This window comes from Natrix helvetica (assembly GCF_964273705.1).
Source record: "Natrix helvetica genome assembly, chromosome: 1".
Lineage (NCBI taxonomy): Eukaryota > Metazoa > Chordata > Lepidosauria > Squamata > Natricidae > Natrix > Natrix helvetica.
In genome coordinates this window covers 114,359,135-114,376,731 of record NC_138548.1, presented here as the reverse complement: position 1 = coordinate 114,376,731, position 17,597 = coordinate 114,359,135, and the positions used below count along the sequence as shown (strand labels likewise).

At 44.5% G+C, this 17,597-nt stretch overlaps 1 protein-coding gene across 1 annotated transcript in view; it reads left to right on the top strand.

The window, feature by feature from the left end:
* The first annotated feature begins 229 nt into the window (after nt 1–229).
* Nucleotides 230–17,597, top strand: part of RASSF7 (Ras association domain family member 7) — a 109,574-nt gene continuing 92,206 nt past the window's right edge. The window contains exon 1 of the mRNA XM_081936029.1: nt 230–414. The gene's annotated coding sequence lies outside the window, so the exon portion shown is untranslated. The remainder of the gene's footprint in view (nt 415–17,597) is intronic.

The following is a 17,597-nucleotide window of genomic DNA, read 5'->3' as shown; positions in this document are numbered from 1 at the left end:
GCCAGTTCCGTCTATTGACTCGACTCTTCCCCTGGGCTCTGTAATCTCCCCTTCCCCCGCATGCCTTTACAGGAAAGGCAATGAAGGGCTCTGGTGGGATGGGGGGGGGGGGGGAAATGGGCGGGAAAACGGTCGATGTGGTACAAAAGATCGCTCGCCTCGGCCTTGGGGACTCTGGCCATGCTTTTCACTCTAGGTGTCACGTGACCCGGGGCTGTGCGGTTCTAGCCCCGAGGCCTGATTGGTCCCCGGCTCCTTTTTTTGAAAGCTTTATGTGGCCGTGGCAACCAGCGGCGGCTCGGCCATACTTTCCTGGCTTTTCGGAGAAGGGCTCACCCGGGTAGAGGAAAGAGCAGAAACGCAACACAGGGCGGCAACGGCAGCGCAGCAGCAGCAGCAGGAGTTTTCATCCAGGTATGCATCAGCCGTTGGCTTCCTTTCTAGTCAAACGTCGGCGTGGGTAATAACAGGTGTCGCGTCTGCAAACAGACCCAGTGTGAGGTTTTTTTTTGGGGGGGGGGGAGTTCCACAATCCTCCAGTTTAATGCGGGGGTTGCACTTCCTCGCTCTCTTTTTCGAATGGGGCGCAGCACTCTGGGGAATTGCACCTGATCCTCACAGCCTGTGAGAAGAATAACTTTCCAAAGTAAAGTAATTTCCAAAGCCTGTGAGAAGAATGACTTGCCCCTTGCTTTCAGAAAATGTAGCCTTTTGGCTCAGCCAAGTCGGGCATGGTAATTGTTTAGTTTGATTCTCAGTGAGCAGGCTGGGGTTTGTGAAAACAGAGTTAAGAAGGAACTAAAAGCTCTTGATTTAGGGAACGGATCTTAGAGCACAGACGGCAGGGGCAACCACTGTGGAAGTAATGGTACGAGTGCTCATCGAATTCGCTTTACAAAAGTATGCTGAAAGTGGGAAGCTTTTAAAATGCACCCACCATCCCTTTAATGCTGAAAAGCCCTAGGAGCCTATGAAATTAATTATAGGTTACAATGGCACACAGGAAGAGAAACGCATTTTCAGAAAAACCTGGACCCTTTAAAGCCAAAGTAGACCACGTTGAATGATATCCCGTTTTTAAAGTAATGGATGGGGAGCACATAGAGGAGGAGATGCTTCCCTTCTTTCTGTTCCTGTATACAATTACAACCTATAATTAATTACATGGGCTCTGAGGGCTTGACTATGAAAAAAAGCCTTGGAGGCAAAGGAACAAGGATGATTCCTCATCTCTTACCTTGTTTTCCATGAATAAAAATACATATGAATAAATTAGTTCCTTAAGCAGAATATTCATTCAATAGCCATGCATCCTGCTGTATTAGTGTGACCTAAATTTTGCTTTAGGCAACTTTAGTTCATTTATCAAATTATATTTCACCTCTCATCGGTTAAACAGCATACATATTTTTCTAGCCTTGTTTTGTCCCTCACGGAAATACTATGATGAAGTGGGCTAAGCCTACTGTGATTGGCTCAAGGTCACCCAGGAGGGTTAATTACCTTGATATTAAACTTATATCTCCGAACATTTAAACATGTTCAATTTACTCTGTATCAGTTAATGCTATGCAATATTTCAAATTCAGTGCCTCCAGTTGGGTGCTCCAATCAGGAGAGGCATCAGTTTAAATCCTTAATGCAACCACATTTTTTCTAAAATTGGGTTGATGGTGCTAAGTGATTTTGGGAAAAGTGGCCCTTTTAAAAAGTTGCAGTGGGATACCACTGTATGTTTGTGCTGCAACATATTGTGAAGTATCTTACCGTATTTTTCGGAGTATAAGATGCAGCAAGGTTTTGAAGAGACAAATTTTAAAAAAAGTAGGTAGGTAGATAGAGGAAGAGAGAGGGAGAGAGAGAGAAATATGGTAGGTAGGGAGAGAGAGAGAGTAGGTAGGTAGGCAGATAGAGATAGAGAGAAACACAGTAGATAGGGAGAGAGGGAGAGTAGGTAGGTAGGTAGATAGAGGGATAGAGAGAGAGAGAAAAATGGTAGGTAGGTAGGGAGAGAGAGAGTAGGTAGGTAGGTAGATAGATAGAGGGATAGAGAGAGAGAGAAACAGTAGAGAGGGAGAGGGAGAGTAGGTAAGTAGGTAGGTAGGTAGATGTTTCCAGGTGTATTTATTCATGTGCTGGAGAAGGAAATCTGACAATCTGCAGCACCTAAATCTTGTTTCTGCTGGCACAGCACTTGATCAATGTAATTTTCATCCATCACTCTAACTAAAGAGCTTTCTGAAAAGGGGGAAAAAAAGGTTTTGCACTCTGCAAACCTCCCCAAAACGGCCCATTTTTCGCAAAAACGGCCCATTTTTTTTCAAATAAAAGGCATGAATAGCCTGGGGGGGTTGCAGTATGCTCCAGGGGGGGCAAAAAAAGAGCAAAAAATGGCCCGTTTTTCGTGAAAATGGGCCCTTTTTTCTCAAAAAATTCCATGCATAGCCTTATGGAGGCTTATAGAGTGCTGCTGGGGGCTGGTGGGGGGAACGGCCCATTTTTTGCTCATTTCTGCTCTCCCCAGCCCTCAGGAGTTCTTTGAATGCCTCCATAAGGGTATGCACAGCCATTTTGGTGAAGGAGCGGGGCTTTGGGAGGCAAAAAAATGCTTTATTCGATGTATAAGACGCACCCAGATTTTCAGCCTCTTTTTTGAGGAAAAAAGGTGTGTCTTATACTCCGAAAAATACGGTAATTATTTTTGAAAAATGGCACAGGCTTGTCCCATATAAAATTATATCCTCAATTTTTCTTTATTTATATTATTTATAAAGTGATACATTTCACAGCAGCAACTCTGGGCAACGTACAAAAATTAAAATCATAACAAGAATATATAATACATGATACTTTGATTAAAATAATAGCCCTCAGAACCAAAAGCCACATCACCAACAGAACTCATTTAATTTCCTGGTCCAAATGCTTGGGAGAGCAGGTAGGTTTTCAATGCCTTATAAAAGGCTAACAGGAATAGGGCCATCTGGACCTCTGAAAGAACACTGTTTTACTGGGTAGGTGCAGCCATAGAGAAGGCATGCCTGTAGGGCTCAACAATGGTGTTGTTTGATGGAAGGGATCCAGAGCATACCCTCACACCTAAAACTGAGGGAGCAACCTGAGACAGTGATAGAAAGGCAGCTTGATGAATAGGCCTTGAATCATACCTGGAAGCTTACAAAACAGCAGTGTTACATGAGAATAATGAGAAGCACAAAACCTGCCAACTATTGTTTCCGAGTCCCCCTCAAGGGTATAAATACAGCACATTACAGTAATCCAAAGAGGAGATGATTAAGTCATGAGTCCCTCTGAGCAAGACCTCCTGGTTCAGTAATAGGTGCAATGATGCAGAAGACAAACCTGTCAAAGGCCAATGCTGCAGCTAGATTGAGAGCCAATTGTTACCTTTTCTGCAATTTTGTGAGCTCAAATTCTTCTCAGATAACCAGGTAAAAGTGTACTTCAGACAAATCTATAGGACCTGTGCAACTGGAATCCAATTCCAAACAAATCTAAACAAATAACTAAAATAATCCTCACAACAGCCCTGCAGCTATAGGTATTCCTTAATTTACAACAGTTCATTTAATGACCATTGAAGTTACAATAAAAGAGCGACTTATGGCCATTTTTCACACTTATGACCATTACATCATCCCCATGGTCATGTGATTTACATTTGGATGCTTGACATTCTGGTTCATATTTATGATGGCTACAGTTTCCTGGGGTCCTGTGATCCCTTTTTTGCAACCTTTTGACAAGTAAAGACAACGGGGAAGCCAGATTCACTTAACAGCTATGTTACTAATTTAAGAACTGCAATGATTCACTTAACAAATGTGGCAGGAAAAGTAGTAAAATGGGGTAAAACTCACTTAACAAAGTTTTCACTTAGCAACATAAATTTTGGGCTCAGCTGTGATTGTAAGTCACCTGTATTCCCATAGTCAGGTGGGATTGAGTTACTCTAAAAAGACACAAGCATGAAGACGTGAGACACCAAATAAGTCTAGAATCAACAAGGAGTGATCTTTCTATGAGAAGGAACTGATGGTTAACATCTCCCAATTGCAGAGCAGGTTGGCATAGCTCTGATATAAAAAACAGGTGTAATGTATAACCTCTAATATAAGTCAGGCCAGGGATAACTTGTGCCAGGTCCATGATGGTCATGAACTCCCAAGCCACTGCCCAGTTCATGCAAATTTTATTCCCTTAGGGCCATAGGCCTGCACAATGTAGCTGCCAAACACAACCACAAACTCTACTAATTCTGGTAGGGAGATTGCTATGCCATAGGCAAAGTGGTACACAAGCAATAAGCCCATTTAATCTCTATAACCTAACTTCACAAACAACATCTCACACCTGGCAATCTAAGGAGGAACACCCCTGAAAAGCCACTAGAGATTCTCAACTGACGGTTGCCACCCTGAGCCTGGGTTTGCAACTGATCTCACACATGAAACCCAACAGAACGTATCTCCAGGAAAAGAATCCCTTCTTCTGGGCCAATGAAGTTTAATGATGTAAACAAAGTTAACCACAATTAAATTGTGGATTCATAAATGAGTTTTATTACAGGCTGACTGTGTATTCTTCTGTGCCATTCCAGAAAAAAACTCTCTTTGCTGTTTCACCACACAGTTCTTTGTATTACCACTGTCCATCAGCTGCTATTCAAAAGAACTTTGAATAAGGAGCCTGTTATTCATTCCTCAATAGCTGATGACATTTACGGGTACAGGACAAAGAAAGTGCCCAAGAAGGAAAGGAGAGTGCCCCCACAGCTTAAAGTGATTGATGGGTGTAAGCCTTAACGGGCGGACCAGACAAGAAAAATGATAAGCTAATTCTACTTTATTGTAAAGCTACATTAACAGAATCTTGCAAGTTTAAAACAACAATTCTCTTTCACAGTTCAAGAAACTAGGGAGGACCCCTTCTGAGCCTCTTGCTTTTCCCTTTATCCAGCTCCAGACTATGATTTATCCATTTTCTAGGCAGCATCTCTTTCGCCCTTCTCCCAAGGTCTTTCCCATGTACCTTTACAATAAGTGCCAGCTTGATATAATGCCTGGGGAGCCATCTGACAGTACCACCACTGGAATAGCCTGCGAAGCATGTCGGATTATATGGGGTGGTCTGGGGTGGAAATGTACAGCTGGGTATCATCAGCGTACAGATGATACTCCTCCCCAAAGCCACGGATGATCTCCCCCAGCGGCTTCACATATGCGTTGAACAGAAGGGGCGAGAGGACCGACCCCTGAGGCACCCCACAAGTGAGTGGCCTCAGGGTCAACCTCTGCCCCCTTGCCAACACACATTGCGTCTGGTCGGAGAGGTAGGAGCAAAACGTATGTGGTATTAGAAGGAAAACACTAATTTGGGAAGCACACAAACAATTTAAGGCCACCTCAGTTATGAGCAAGGACCACATGAAAGCAATGGAGTGAGGATGCAGCAGTAAATAGATTTGTGCCATAGTTAGATACATGTGAAGAAAATCCCTACTAAATAAAATGTGTCACACCAGGTTTTGCCCTTTGCCTTTCCCTGTAATATATATGAAATGCCATAAATCAATATGGCATTGTTATTTGCAATCTTTCACGCTACCTAATATGACACATACAAGTTATTGCTCCAATAATAGTACAGGTGGTAGAAAATTACCTTCCAACAACTTCTAAATTGGTGGCAAAATTGATTGGGTTAGAATAATGCATAAAATAAGGGTATAATTGTCAGAGGGAGCCTATGGAGTAGGTGGAGGCTTATATAATTGAAAAGCAACATTTTTAAAACATCGTTGAAGCAGGAGAAAAGCATACGTTAGAAATGCTATCTGAGTGAAAGAAACAATATTTTAATATTGACCAATTCTTGCTTCAAGAATGCACAAGTTTTTTTTGTTTTTGTTTTTGCAAATAGTATCTTAAATGCTATAGAACTTCCTTGCAGGACATTTACAAACAGTAAATTTTCAAGTTCTGAAACAGTTTTAAAAACGTTAAAAAAGTTAAAAAACATTTAATCTGTGTAATATAATAAAGTTGTAGTATTAACTGGATGCATAAGATATTAAGCAGGATGGGGATGGGGATGGGGAAAGAGGAAGAGATGAAGGAAGGAGGAGAATCCACTGTAATCTTTACTGGCATACACTAATGTTATAGTTCCACAGATGTTGCAACTTGAGGGTTTTGCCTCAAAATACAAATGCTGTGTTTATTGATTCAGAGTTAAACATTAGCTTCCTTTTAATTCATTATTTCAGAACTACGCAGAATATATCAAATTGGAATCCAAATGGCAAAACACTATTGTATATGCCAACTTAATTTCAAAACTTAATTCTTCTTTCTTGAACAGATTACATAAATTAGAATTAAAATATTACCAACTGGTGTAGCATATCATAATCTTCTGTTCAATCTTGAAACTACTATATACCATTGAGATCAACAGAACTCATTTTCCAGTGTTTTTTCAGCATTATACATTTTTGAAAATATTACATCAGACAAAATTTTGTTGCTACAGCTAAACAAATTCAATTGTCTGCTTTGTGTAATCATTGATGCCTTTTTAGCTTCATCTCGTGAAAATTGGGGGGGGGGGTGCATATCATTCATTATATGGCAAATGAACATAACGTGACCTGAGAATGTGGACGGAATGGTATCTGTACAAGCAGTTCAGTTTTTATGCCTTCTGAATGGAGTTGGAATAGTGGTGTGGGAATGGTTAAGTGTCTTTCTTTATTTGAATCAGAGTGGTAAATTTTGAGCGCTAACAGAAACAAAAATAAATCTGACAAATTTGAAATGTGACAACCCCTAATTTAAAAGATCCCGAGGCAACTGTAACTTGACATAGCAGCACGAAATACTTTAACCAAAGGCTTAGTTTTTTTTAAAAAAATTAAGTGACTAAAAATAATGTTAAATGAAATTTTCACGAGGAGTAACTTTTGTTTCAAATGCAAAAGTGTTCATACAAATCCAGCTCATCCACATGTTCACGTGTTTGTTCATGCATGTCTTTTTGCAACAGTTTTTTTGCAGTGGTTTCTTTGCAAATCCCTCTTTAGTTACAGTTACATTTTACACACTGCCTAGTTACGTTTTCTTGTCCTTAATTTGATAGTTGTAATTGGAAATGCATTTGCTCAATGCTTTTTTATCGGCAATAAACATGGAGAGCAGAGTATGCAATCTGCAAAACTGTTGCAAATATAACTTTTGCATTCTGAAATTTCTTAATCTATTGGGTTTCAAGGTGTCACAGGCATCTTTAGCCTCTCTCCTCCTACACTCAAATGTGCCTAAAGTTTTATAAGTTAACTGGTAGCTATTCTCACAGTTTTCAGAGGCTTGTAAGAGAAGCACAAATGCATAAAAAATTATTCTTGCACTCCTGCTTGGAATATAAAAAAACCCTCATTTTTGGAAAAGGGTGCAAAAATAAGAATTTTCTTTGTGTTCCATCTTGTGTATTTAGAACAATAAGCTTTTCCACTTCTCAAATACTATACCGGTAGTCCTCAACTACAACAGTTCATTTAGTGACCGTTCAAAGTTACAATGGCACTGAAAAAAGTGACACGACCATTTTTCACACTTAATGACTGTTGCAGCATCGCCATGGCCATGTGATTTACATTCGGATGCCTGACAATTGACTCACATTTATGACGGTTGCCATGCCCCAGGGTCATGTGATCTCCTTTTGTGACCTTCTGGCAAGCAAAGTCAATGGGGAAACCAATGTTACTAAACAATTTAGTAACAACCACATTAGTAATTTAAGAACTGCAGTGATTCACTTAACAAATATGGCAAGAAAAGTCGTAAAATGGGGCAAAACTCCTTTAACAAATTTCTCACTTAGCAACATAAATTTTGGGTTCAATTGTGGTTGTATGTTGAGTACTACCTGTAGTTGCAGTACAGAATTTTCTCATCCCCTTCCTTCAGCAACCCATTTCTATTCCAGAGTGTTTCTGTCTTTTTGGTGCAAATTTGAGTCTGTGTGTTGTTTGTAATTCAGGGTTGGAAGTTTTATTAATGTATCAGCTTAGTTAAATTCTACTTCTTTAAACTGACTCTTAAATCATATTTTATTCTTTACCTTTTTTAAAAGATGCCCTTTAAAAATACGGTGCTCACTTAATAGAACTAGGACAATGAAAGTGTGAGAGTGCTGAAAAATTGTTATCATTTAATCAAGGTAGCAGCTAATCAGCTAGAACTGACAACCTGTCTTTGTGGTAATTGATCCATGATTTTGATTTTCCATTTTCTGCTGGAGCCTCCTATTATTATTATTAAGATAGAAGGTTCATTTTTTTCAACCTTCTGCAGCAATTTTTTAAAGGTGATCCTGAAGCTCTGAAAAAAGAAAATACTTTAGAGAAAATAAATGTGTAATGTTAGGCTAAAAAACTTGGGAGGAGGGTAAAGGAGAGGGAAACGGTACCTATAGATCAGTGAAGGTTAACCTTTTTTGTACCTGCATGCTGACCTGTGGGCCGGAAATGGCATACAAAACCATTCCGCAAGGAACGCGTGGCCTTGCTGCCTTCGCACACGTGGGAGTGCCGAAACCCGGAAGAGCAGGGTTCCATTGCTCAGGCACCTAAATTTCCATTTCTGGTGCGGCCATGGGCCCAACAAACAGCTGGTTATCACGCATGTGCGTAATGGAAACCCAGAAGTTCAGATGCCAGTGTTCTCATGCACACCGGAACACTGCTCTTCCAGATGTTGGTGTTCCCACGCGCGTGAAGGCCAGCTGGCCAGTGTGCATGTGTGCACAGGAACGTGGTAGAGGAGCCAGCGAGGCCACGTGTCCTGCGCGGGGTTAGCTCTGTGTGCTGTAGGTTCTCCACCATGGTTATAGATGTTATCAAAATGACACAATTCGTTACAGATAAACCTATGACCATAATTAAGCCCTACATTTCCATTGCTATGCAAGTGTTGGAAGAAATGTTCATCTGAGTTTGGTTCCAAGTGGGAAGAAAGACACCGAAAACATGGAGACTGCTTGGAAAGATGGTTTAATGGTGGACATGACCACATGGTTTGAGGTCCTGCCCCCAAAAAAGAGCACATGGGTGAGAGGGAGAGAGATTTATACCCTCTCTTGTTCCCCGCCTTGGAATTTCCTGTTCCTGTAAAGAAATGTACTCTGATTGGTTGTCAGACTCCCATGGGGCCATGCAGGGGTAACTTTGTAGGTTGTCTTGAGTCCCAGGCCTCAAGACACGCACATGAATGACACACCCACCCACGCTCCCCACGCTTTTGACACACAATGGCAAAAAGGTTAGCCATCACTTATGTAGACTGTTCTAGGTGTTGATTTAACAAAACACAGAATTAGCACTTTTTGAATTAGTTTTTCTGCTAAATATTTTTAGAATGTGCATCCTTGTATGTATCAGATTGTAAATTTCTATTGTTTATTTTGAGGTATTGATTTATATTAGAAAAATGCCATGGAACTGAGTGCTAATTGTCTTTCCCCAGAGGAACTGTTTTAATCCAAATTAATCTCCTCATTATATTTTTGAGGAAAATGAAATACACCAGGAGAACTGCCCATGCATTCCTAGCATCTTATATAATTTTTCGTTTACTTCATTTGGTGATGTGTCTCTTACTTCTTTTCCTTCTACCTTCCTTTTTATTATAAATTGAGCAGTGTAAGAAGTTTTCTGTTATTACTTAGTAAGTATTCTTTTCATCCTGTAATGTATCATTTCTTTTTATAATAATCTACAAATAAAAGCAATATTGTTTAAACTAATTAAAATTAATCATAATAAACAAATAATAATTACTTAATATATCTTAGTCACTATGTTGAAAAAAAGAATTTGTGTTTTTCTAGATTATAATGTAAATACTACTTTTCATTTCATTACTATATGGATTTTCCAGTGTGTTATATAGCATATAATTACAAGTAGTATCCAATTTCATACTTTGTTTTTTGTAGCTATTTGCCTTAATAAAAAATAACATTTCTCTTTTTCTTTGTGGTATGATAAAAATAAAGAAGAAAAACCTAATATTGAAACATTGCTAACACTTTTAAAAAAGGCTTAAGTAGATACAGCTTAACTTCTTTCTGAAAAACAGAGACCTTTTTCCCCTTTCACACTCTGTAATTTAGAAATGAAACAAGAGGAACTCCCCTCATGCCTCACAAACAGGAATTCTGTGAATGAAAGTGACATCAATAGGATACTTCAGGTACATACTGGTCTCATAATGTCACAATGAAATAAAGTTATAAAATTAAATATTTGCACCTTGTGTGGGACTGGAAAACTTGGTAACCAGTGCATATATTCCAACTTTAATGTGATCATGACATCATGCACGTTAGCTGATAACTAGTCTAACCAGCAGCCTGATAAGCTTGTTAGAACTGCAAGGTGTTTTTGTAGGATAGGCATAAAAAAAAAATCTGTTGCAGTAATTTATATAGGATGGAACCAAGACATCGATATCTCTCCCTTTCATAAATTCCCCCCCTTTTACAAATATAAATTATACTGTCTTTATGAGTTTTTTATAGTTTTATTATTACTACTGTAATATTATTTGCAGATGTTTTGCAACTTCAATTTTATTAAAGTTTTGTAAACATACTATACCTGCCAATAATCCTTTCTCTCAAACTCTGTTGTTTCATACCTGCAAAATGGCAGACATGATGAGAGCATTGTTTTTATCCAAATGAAACTCTTAAGATTTAATATAATAAATTTGTATGGCAATACAGAAGGGAAGATTCAAGTTCTCCATAGTGAAGGGGGGAATATCCAGGATGGGTTGACTTGTCCTCTCTTGATTGGACTGAGTCAGATAAGCTCTTTTAGCCATGCCTTGGTCACCAGGCTCCACCCAGTTATCGACTCAGTCCATCAACGGACGGCTGTGTTCATCCTGTGATCTTGAAGAAACTTAAAGGAAACATTTTAAATTGCTGCAAAAGCGATCGAAATTGCCTCCACGCTGCCTGATCAATCACTAGAGGCTGAGGAAACCCCCAGCGGGGGTAGAAAGCCCATGCAACAACTGCTAAGGCGGCGTGCAGCCCAGGTCACAGAGCGAGACCCAGGGCACTAAGTGGGGACTCACCAAAGACAGGCAAGCGAGCTCCGCAGAGGCCTCTGCAGCAAGGGTGACACCCAAGGAGACTCTAAGGGCACCGGAGCGCTCCACTATCCCCTCGGGTTGAGCGATGATCTGCGGCATTTTAAAATGCCTCGGAGCAGCCGAGCTGGCAGCGATCGCCAGAAAACAAGGTGAGAGCCGGAGAGGCTTAGAAAGAGCTGCGGGAGGGAGGGAGAGGCGAGAGAGAGCCCTCAGTGGCAGCAGAAGCCGTGCGGCAGCCTGCAAAGGCACAAGCCGCTTCCACGTGCTCCAGCAAAGAGGAGCTTTTTGAATTTGGAGCTGGGAGCCATTTTGAAAGCACATGGTCCAAGATGGCGGTCCCCAGCAGCTCAGAGGAGGCCGGCAGGAGCCAAGCACTCAGCCCTGCAGCCAGCAACCCCACTGGAGGAACTGAGGAGCCCTTAAAAAGGTTAGAAACCATCTCGGAGGCATCAGCCAAGGGCGGGGGAGGCAAGGCAAAGGCCAAAAAGGCAGCATATCTCCACCAAGGGGGCTAAAGAGGCAGGATGTGGATCCAACCCCCCCCCCAAGCCTAGCTCCAATTATGAAAGGCAGAGGCACCAAGCCTTGGAGCGCATCAGCCACAAGGCCAGCAGCAGCAAGACCCCCCCCCTCCGGCCTGGAACCTGAGGAAAGATTACCAGGTTTTTCTTCTCCTGGCAGGGCTACAGAAGGGGACCCCTCCCTCCAGGTGAGGATTCCCTTCAACACCTCGGGCTTTGTCATCCTGTGTTCCGGCAACCTTGCTATCACAATTTATGTAAGCCCTATTCCATGCCTGCAGAGGTAGAAGGGAGGCTTGAGGAGAATGCCCCGTAGTGAGGGTGACTGACATCCCTGGATAGAGCCTGAGGTATCAATGGGAATCCTAAGGGTCTTTACCCAAACTTGGAACCCGTCTTGGAACTGACTAGTTTGGTACCTTCTATAGGGGTTGAGCCCTTCCCAAATAATTCATAAACACTAGTAACCAATCCACAAGAGCATAACAATCTCTTCAGCTGATCTACATCTGCCTTTTGGCCCTTTGGCTGCCCGAAGGCTTTGCACACACAAGGTAAGCTGATGTTGGGATGGTTGGGGCATCTTTATTGCCCCTCGTTGTCAGGACAACTTATCATTAAAGTTCAAAGGATTTGGGAGGTTGGGTCTGGGCTAGCTGACCTCTTTCTCATTCAAGTTTCGTTTCCATGGAGATCTTTCCACAAGGCTTTTACAACCACTTAAGGAGTAAGGCTTGGAATCTGCATCAGGTTTCTGTTCCTTTGTTAGGCCACATGTGTTTGGCCTTAACAACAGCAGATCAGATTACATAGGTTGGGAAGGGGTGGGGTTGCTTTATCATGCGATTCCTGGATCCCTTCCCCTGGAGTTTAATTAGATGGAAACAAGGTCGATCTTGCTTTCAAACAAGGAAAGAGAGGAAACATGTTTTTCTAACTTTGCAGGATCTGCTTTCTCAGTGTATCAGAGAAGAACAGAAACAGGCTTTTCAGAACAGATTGAATCAGCTAGGTGGTAGACACTGCATTTCTCATGCAACTCTTGGCCCCTTTTTAACATATTTTCTTAATCACAACAGAGTCCTTCATCTCAGGAATCAGCCTTTCTCACTGAAACGGGATGTTCCTCTTTGCTCCAAGAGGTGTGGGGGAAATCTCGGCAGCTGATTTCAGTTAGATTGCAAACAGAGTTTGGGATTCAACTTCAATGTCCCTTTTACTCAGGGGGAGCTCAAAATAACCTCATCTTTACACTGTTCTGCCTGGGTGGTTGCCCCACCCCCATGTCTGCAGAGGTAGAAGGGAGGCTTGAGGAGAATGCGTAGTGAGAGAGAATGCCATCCCTGGATAGAGCCCCAGATGCCTGAGGTATCAATGGGAATCCTCACTTGCTGGAAGGGATCCTCCTCTGTGATCGCATCAGGCTCCAGACCAGGGGGAGTCTTCTTGCTGATGGCCTTATGGCAGATGTGCCCTAGGGCTTTTCATATTTAGAGGCAGGTTTGGGAGGCTTGGAGCCGGAGCTTGCCTCTTTAGCCGGTCTGGGCCACTGTTGCACAAGTTCTGGACTTCCTTCAGGCGGGGCTGGACAGAGGATTGGCTCCCAACACGGTTAGGAGACAGGTCTCGGCCATTTCACTCCTGTGTGGTAGATCTCAGACACTGACTCACCATCCGATAATCAGGCAGTTCCTCAAGGGGGGCTCCCATCTTAAACCGCCCACGGTGCACAGGTACCTTTCCTGGGACTTACACATGGTGTTGGACGCTCTGACAGGCCCTCCGTTCAAACCATTACGTACTCTCTGAAGTTCCTGACACTTAAGGTGGCCATTTTGGTGGCCATCACCTCCGCCAGGAGGCTATCCGAACTGCAGGCTCTGTCTACCAGGGAAGAACTCTGCGTGTTCCACCAGGACAGGGTAGTGCTAAGGTGGGACCCCTCCATCATACCCAAGGTGTGTTTTTGCTTCCATCGCTCGTAGGAGCTGATATTGCCCAATTTCTGCCCAGACCCTTCTCACCCATTAGAGAGGAAGTGGCCCATCTTGGACATGAGGAGGGCTCTGAGGATTTACCTCAGAAAAACCAGGCCAAACAGGAAGTCGGAAGCCCTATTTGTTTCCTTCCAGCCGGGGTCCCTGGGGAACAAGGTGACTTCCACCATGATAGGCAGGTGGTTAAGAACCTGTATTGCTTCTGCCTATCACGCACGAGGTCTGCAAACACCAAGCTCTATCATAGCACATTCTACACGAAGCGCGGCCGCTTCGGCGGCCTGGGCCATGCAGGCCTCACTATCTGAGATTTGTAGGGCAGCCACGGGGTCTCCTCCCTCACCATTCGTGAGGAATTACAAGTTGGACTCCTTTGCTTCTGCGGAAGCCTCATTCAGACGTAGGGTGTTGCAAGCTGTTCACAGGGCGGGGAACACGCCTCACCAGGCATAAGTTTGGACATATACTCAAATGTGTAACCCTCCCTAGGGACGTGTAGGCTTTGGTACATCCCATCCTGGATACTCCTCCCCTCACTATGGAGAAAGGGTGTTGGTACTTATCTGATGCGCCTCTTCTCATAGTGGGGGAGGAGTATCTAGCCCCTCCCTGATATGGGTATGTTGCAAAATTGTTATGTTGTTTGTTGAACTGTTCTGTTGAAGTAATAAATAAAGGTCTGAACCTAAAATAAAGTGTAGAGTGGATGACACAGCGAGTTGGATAGAGTTCTTTGCCGTTAACTGGGTGGAGCCTGGTGACCAAGGCATGGCTAAAAGAGCTTATCTGACTCAGTCCAATCAAGAGAGGACAAGGTCAACCCATCCTGGATACTCCTCCCCCACTATGAGAAGAGGCATATCAGGTAAGTACCAACACCCTATCTCTCTATTCAATTATTGTTCCATTATGTCTTATCTGGCAAAATATCCCAAATCACTTGATCAATTTGGATTTGAATGTGTTTTTTTTTTTAAATTTCACATTTGACTCTGCCTGTGTGGATTTCATGATTTCATGTTAATATCCTATCATCTATTTTCTGGCTCCCTCCCATTCTCCTAGGCGCTGCTTGGAGTGTCCAAGCACGGGTTAACATCAGCTTGCTGCCCAAGGACTGAGTTTGAATTCTTGTAGCTCCGCCTCTTGCTCCCCTCAGAGGCTCAGTTTTAAAAACTCAGTCACCCTACAGGACGCAATTTGGGGAGATCCAGTCCTTGAGCAGCAGACTGGACCCTCTGGTTAGTGTAGTTTGCTCCCTTTAAGTAAAAATTTTAAGTTTAGTTAGCTCCTAGATAGAGGTTTGTTATTTTTTTAGTATTTTCTTGCATTTTCTTGTATTTTCAACTTTTTGCCGTTTGAATTTCGCGCGCGAGCCAGGCTGCCTGGAGCGTGACTCGCTTCTCGCAGCGACGAGAGCGATTGCACCGGAGGGGGTTCGTTTGGCGGCTGCCGACGAACAACTGGGGAGCAGGTAGGAGGCTAGGACCCCAAAGGACAGCATTAGGCTGTAGCCTTTTCCCCCGGTGCCGCTCCAGGCGCGAAAACGCGAACGGCGGCCATTTTCAAAAATTTTGGCGCGCTTTTTTTGCCGGGGCTTTTAGCCTCATCGCGTTGCCTGCGCTCTCTGCAGATCGCCGCAGTATGGGTTGAAGAGGACCATCGCAGGGTCTCCTGACTGGGTCTCTTCCCTCCAGACCTACAAAGCGGCCGCAGGGGTTCTTTTGGTCATCTAGACCATTCACCCTTGCCTTCTTCAGCGCGGATCTGCTGGCTTCCAGCCTCATCTCAGCCGGAGCCATTTTCCAGCCACCACTTGCCTGCAGCACAAGGTTCCCAGCGATGCAAGCCTCAGATTCTCCAGCACCTCAGCCATCGGGAAGGATTCCCAACGCTATGGAGAAGCAAGTGGATCAGCAGGCTGGCCCACCAGCAGCTAAACACAGCAGGACCAACCCTGCTGCTAAAGGTGAAGGGGTGGGATGCCCAGCTAAGGGGAAGGCTCCTAAAGCCAAGCAGCCTTCTAAGGCTGAGGAGAGACTAGCTGCTAGGAGGCAGAGGACCCTGGAAAAACAGTTCCAGAAGGCCCTATCTGCCCAGCAGGCCCTTCCCCCAGCTCCTACTCCTGGGGAGGAAGGGATTCCTGTTCCATCTACCTCCAGGCAAGGGATTCCTCCCTCCCTTCCAGGGGAAAGGGAGGAATTTGATTTTTCCCCTGATCCTTCCAGGGCCTCTATGGGTTCCCCAGGCCATTCCCTGGCAGCAGATTCCCTTGATGAGGCAGACTCCCTGGCAGAGGAGGGTTCCTTCATCTATTCAGTAACTGGGCCAGATACCCCTCAGGCCCACGATCTTCCTTTGCCCAAAAGCATGCAGGAGGTGGTGGCAGAGGCCATCTCTCGGGGTATCACTGATGGGATGATGCAGCTGGCATCTAAGCTTCCCTTTGCCTCTGCTAATCCCAGTAAGGGAAAACCGGCTAGGGCACAGGGACCTCCAGCTAGGGAGACCTCACCTGCCCCCTCGGGCATCAGTGAGGTTTCTGATTCAGAGGAGGTGGAGCGTGATGCTCCAGACCTCTCTGAGGATGAAAATCCCACACCAGAACCCCCCCCTCTCTGGGTCTTTTCAACTCTTCCATGTTTCGGGCTATCCTGACTAAGGCCCGGGCTGCAGGACCCCAGATGGGCCTTCCAGCCCTAGGCCCAAACCTGCCTCGGATCAGGCATCCATGGAGACCATCGGTCCCCAGGACCCAGGGGCAGGGCTTTTCAATGAGGTTTCTCCCCCCCTAGACTTGGTTCCAGCCCCTCAGCTGTTCCTCGACATTATCCAACGCCAATGGGCCCAGCCTGGTTCCTTGGCAAACCCCAGTGGGAACGACAAGAGGTTATACACCATGGAAGAGCCTCTGGAGGAGCTCCTAAAGCTCCCCCAGGTTGATGACCCCATTATGTCCCTTACCTCCAATTCGGCCCTACCTGCTGAATTACTGGAGGGGCTCAAGGCAGAGGACAAAAGGGCTGAATCGTCTTCTATCAAGACGCATATGGCCACTGCTTGGGCCATGAAAGCATCTTCTGCCTCTTCCTACTTCGGAAGGGCAGCTCTCTTCTGGCTCCGCAAACTATTGTCCGGCCTACCGGCTGGGGACACTAAAATGAGACAGAACGTGAATAAGATCATAGCAGCCATAGAATACTCTGCTGATGCCTCACTTAGTGCCACCAAGTTTTCCTCCAGGGCATTAGCCGCCAATGTGACCTCACGTCGCCTACTGTGGCTCCGCCACTGGCAGGCAGATGTCAAGGCAAAGTGGAAGCTGGCTTCCGCCCCCTTTAAGGGTGGGAAACTTTTTGGGGAGGCTTTGGATTCCTTTCTGATTGAATCCAAGGATAAACGCAAGGTACTCCCAGCCATGACCAAGAAACCTGAACGCAAGGGCCAGCCCTTTCGTAGGGGTTCCTTTCGGAGTTCCGAGCCTTCCACCTCCTCAGGTGGTTCCGGCCGTCCCTTTTCCCAGTCACAGGAACGCTCCCAGGACAGATCTTTCTACAGGGATAGAAATAGACAACAGGGCTACCGTAAACCTTCCCGAGGGGGGTTCTCCAACCGCCCCTTCCGGAAATCCAAGTGACAGTCACAGGGACCCTCCCATAGGCGGCCGTCTCCAACTCTATGCCGCCCAGTGGGAGGAGACCACGACGGACGTGTGGATCCTCAACACGATCCGTCACGGCCTGACCCTGGACTTCCTTCCCCCCCCTCCAAGATCCCGGGTTCGTTGCCCCACTCCCAGGTCACCTCACAAGCTCCAACTAATGAGGGTGGAGATAGACCACCTCTTAGAGATAGCGGCCATAGAAAGGGTACCCGAGGGTCAGGAGGGC